Raw genomic sequence first — 4867 nt, forward strand, 5'->3', positions numbered from 1 at the left:
CCTTTCCTTTCCTTTCCTTTCCTTTCCTTTCCTTTCCTTTCCTTTCCCTTCCTTTCCTGTAGGTGAAATAACTTAAAATGAAAAATAGCATGTATTTTTTTTTTTAATTACATAAGGCAAAATAGTGACGATTAATTCAATTCAACTCACCAAGCATCGTTAAGAGCCTACTATTGGCCAGACACTAAGAGGTGCTGGGGATACAAGGAAGTGCAAAAATGAAGCAGTCCCGCGGACCTCAAAGAGCTTGAGTTTTATTGACTTAATATAAAAATTTTGATCGAGAAAAATTCGAGCTAATTCGTCGTGTGAAATGCGCCAGCCACGGACGAATTTTCCGAGGAACTGACGTTTCTGGCCGGGCCTTTGCAGCGGGCCTGCACTGAATGAATACAGCAGCTGCAGGAGCCGCGGGAGCGTCTCAGCTCAACCTCGGGAGCTGTCGTTCCAAGCAGACAGGGGTGGAATTCCGTCCTCGTTGGTTGGATCTTTCTGCCTTCACTGCAGCCAAGTGTGCACCTAAGGGTCCGATGCTAATCGGCTTTTCCTTGTTTCACGTGTGTCAAGGCACAGTCTGCTGCAGTCTATGAGAGAAGGTCGTAACTGTTAGAAAGGGTCGCTCTCCTGGTTGGATTGTCTGGTCCCCACCCTCTTGTAGGGATGATTCAATTTTTTTCCCCACCAGCTTTGGTCCTTGTGATGCAATAGTGAATTTCACAATAAGATTGAACAACTACAGCAGGGAAACATCATTTTACAATTTGTCTATGATGATATATGAAAACTGGGGAGACGTGCTCGGGGAGTAGTCGTGGCCGAGTGGTTAAGGCGATGGACTAGAAATCCATTGGGGTCTCCCCGCGCAGGTTCGAATCCTGCCGACTACGGGTGGCTTTTTTTCTCACCTAAATTCGAATTCTGACAATTTTCCATTTATTATTCTTTGAAAGAATTAAATTGGAAGCATTCCTTTTCCCCTTCCTGAGTATCACTTGCCTTTGGTATATTAATTTAATGGAACAAATAGCATTGTGAAACACAGGATGGGCGAGTGGAAAGGATACTGACCGGCCTGGGTGTTAGGAGACCTAGATTCCAAACTCTTAAAAGCTGTGTGAATATAGGTAAGGCAAGTACTTACCTTCCCCGATGTTATACCCCCAAGTATACATTTTGCTTTTCTACCAGATGAAGGAAATGATATATCATAACCCTTTTGCAAGACTGACCCCAGTGTCAGGAATACATCCCATATCTCCACCTCTTACAATCCTTAACTCCCATAGAAGCTCAAGGACTGTCTCCTACATGAGACCTTTCCTGATCCTCTTTGTTGCTAGAGCCTACCTTCGAATTACTTTGAATTTACTAAGTACATATTTTGTATCTACTTTGTGTCTACCAGTTTTTTCTCTGATAGAATGTAAACTTCTGAAAGGCACACGGTTCATTTTTTCCCCTTTGTATCTCCAGAGTTTGTAACAAAGTTGGTGAAAAACCTTGGGTATTGGTGGAGGGTCTTGAACACTAGGCAAATGAGTTTTTTCTTCATTTTATAGTCAATATTCACAGAAGATGTTTGAGCAATAAGAATGGTATTTATAATTTTTCTATTAATCTTATGATACATGTAATGGATATACATACTAATAGTTTAGTTTTCTCAAGAGCTGCCTTTTCCAGCCCGTGAGTCAGACTCAAGATACAGCTTGAACTGATCAATCAAACCTTGACAAAGCTCACAATCACTGGAATCCTTCTGCCTTGGTATCTGAACTGAAGCAAATCAAAGACTGTAGAACCTGTTCCCACCATAGAACTCTGGTCCTGTGACCCACTAAGTAAAGACGCCAAAGGACTTGAGCAGTATTGCTCCCACAGGACTCCAGAACTGTTGTATTGTCTTCCATTTGTGGGTTTGGCACGGAAACCACTCTGACACTGGGAATGATTGTTTGTAATCCACCTTCTCCCCTCCCTTCCCACTTGTGATTTATGTATATAATCTCTGTCTTCACTTCAGCAAAGGGGAATTCTGATCAGGAGAAATCTTAATTTGCAAATCTGTTCCTTGTAATGAAACTAATTAATTGAACAGCTACCTGATTACTGGCACTTTGTCTCTGGCCTGCTGTTTGGGGTCATTCTCAGGTTAGAGACTGACTCAGTAAAACCCTGTTAACAAGATCCTGCTAACAGCAGAGAAGCAACATGATCAGATCTATGCAGAAAGGAGATATTAGGAAGGGTGGATTGAAAGAGGAAGCAACTAGAGGTAGGAAGACTTGTTAGGACTAAGGAAATAAAAAAGGGAATTGCTAATGAGGGCCTGCATTCCAACAGTGTCAGTAAAAATATAAACAAAAGAGAATTTATATGAGAGGTGTTTCTGAGGTGGAATCCACCAGATTTGGTCAGTGCCCGAATATAGGAAATAAGGAATATGGAAGAGGCATATACAAAACTGTTGAGGTTTAGGGGTGCTGGGACCTCAAAATAGTGATGCAGGTCCTGGCTAAATGACTTGGACCCAACCCTTCTTTTAGCCAAAGACAAAGTTTATTAAAACACTGAGTGGAGAGAGCGAGATTCCTAGTGAATCTGAGCCATTGGCCAGATTTTAAGAATCTGAGCACCCTAACGGCATCCAAGATGGATTTCATATACAGAAAGACTGTGGGAGGGATCTAGGAGTGGCCAAGTAGTCTGAGGTGACTGGGAGGAGAAGTCTAGAGGGGCTCTGGGTAGTAGTGGCCAGTAAACTAGGGTGACTGTGAGATAACAGAATGCCTGGGAGCTGGACTACATGGCTAAGGGAGAATGGAGTCTAGATAGGATTAAGGGTGGGGAGTGGCCAGGTGTGATCCAGAGGTAACAGAACAGAGTTGGGAGATTGGACGTAGCCATGACGAAAGATCAGTTGAGTGGATTATAGTCTCAGGCAAATACTAGAGACTTGACCTTGTGGGAAAGTCAAGGGGACCCCTTTTTGGGGTCCAGATCCTAAAGACACGGTCTTTTCCTTTAAGGGGTTCAGATCCCAACCCCATCAAAACCACTAGGTTTTAATCCTTTTCTTTTTTTAAACAGAGGAAGGCTGTGGGAACGATACTGACATAAATAGAAAGAGACATCAGAAGAAGCAGATTTTAGGGATTTTGGATTTCTTGAATGTGTTAAATTTTATTTCTTTGTGGGATATCAAAGGGCTGATGTTCTGTTGGCAGTCGGAAATGCAGATCTGGAGCCTTGAGAGAGAAATATGGGCTGATACATGAATAATTTGAATAGATTTAGGTCGAAGCCATTTTAGTGACTGAGAGATTGTAAAGAAAAGGAGACCAAGAGTATACCTAACTCCCATATTTCTTCAATTCCACAACCTTTTCTGGGCCATGAGACCTTCTTCAACACTTGCTGTTTTTCAGGATGGAAGGTCCCTCCCCCCCTTACCTTTCCAGTCATCTTACACATCACCCCCCACTATGAACTCTTGTGACCCAAATAAAGTGACCTCCTTGCCATTCCTCACACAGGACATTCCATTTCCCTACACTATGTATTTGCTCTGCCTGTTTCCCCGATCTAGAATGTTCTCTTTCTTCAGCTGTACTCCTAGCTTCTCTGTGTTCTTTCCAGACTCAGTTCAAATTCCACCTTCTGGGTGTCTTTTCTGGTCCCCTCCTCCCATCTTCTTTTTTTTAGGTATCTTGCGTGTAAATAGTGACAGATCTGAATGTAAGTTCTCTGAATTCAGATGCAGTGGTCTTGCATTTCTTTGTAGCCCCAGAATTTAGCACCATGCTTGGCATGCAGTAAGCACTTAATAAATGTTTGTTAACTGACTGATTGTAAGGAAATTTGAATGGTGCTAAGAACTGAACTAGTTTTCCTTATACTTGAAACTTAAAATTCCTTTTTTTTTTTACATTTTCCAGATTGTCAGGCTTATGACATTTCTCCAGCCACACATGCCAAGGAAAAGTCTCCTAGAGCTTCCTCAGGGTACTTGGGCATCTCAACCAGTTTGTTATTTGGCCTGAAAACCAGTCATTACTGGAATGGCTCTTGCCTTATGTCCAGTTTCTGGGAAGTCCCGAAAGCACTCTCACCAATACCGGAAGGATTCAGGATGGCTCAGCTCACTGGGTATTTGTGGGGTCAGAAACAAAAGACTGAATAGCAGCTGCTATTCTAAGGTTTTTCTCAATGAGTCACTGAGCCTGGAATAGGGAGATTCCAGGTCCAGGTCAACCTCTCTTCATATGTAAGCACACTTCCGGCAGCACATCCCAGACAGCCCCAATGCACACATTTTTAGATTCTCCAAGTTCTAATTGAACACTTTGGTTGGCTTCTAGGGGTCAATCCTGTCCCTGAGAAGTAAATATTCAAAAATTTCTGCAGTATACCAGGTATATTGGCACCTGCCACTCTCCCCCTTCACACATTTGAATCCACTCAATTATCCATTCTACAGATACCTATTCTGAACCTATTTTGTGCGAGGCTGGTATGAGCCCTCTGTAGGGAGAATACAACGATGTGGCTAACAAACCTACTGGGATGATGTCATACGTACAAAACATTGGAGCTAACTGCCCCACAAAGAAGAAATTCTTTTGGAAAGAAAGGTGCAACTGTGACCACTTAAATTATTACTCCTGACTGACAATGGACGGGATAGGATCGGGTAAGGTGGTGGTGATGCTCATTCCAACCTGAGCGAGAAGGTTGGAATTGTTCCTTCTCCATCGCAAACAGCCCTGGAGAAAAAAAAAAAAAGCCTCATTCAAATTTCAGAGAGGAGGAGCCTCTGAAAACTATCATCTTGAAATAAATCCTGAAGAGCGTTTTACAGCAGAAA

General features: G+C 42.6%; 1 non-coding gene across 1 annotated transcript; it reads left to right on the top strand.

Annotated features, from left to right (window-relative positions):
- The first annotated feature begins 805 nt into the window (after positions 1-805).
- On the top strand, positions 806-887 carry TRNAS-AGA. Its single transcript has one exon. It is a non-coding gene; the product is annotated as a tRNA-Ser (tRNA).
- Positions 888-4867: the final 3980 nt, after the last annotated feature.

Source organism: Vombatus ursinus, unplaced genomic scaffold (genome assembly GCF_900497805.2).
Source record: "Vombatus ursinus unplaced genomic scaffold, bare-nosed wombat genome assembly UNPS02014768.1, whole genome shotgun sequence".
Classification (NCBI taxonomy): Eukaryota; Metazoa; Chordata; class Mammalia; order Diprotodontia; family Vombatidae; genus Vombatus; species Vombatus ursinus.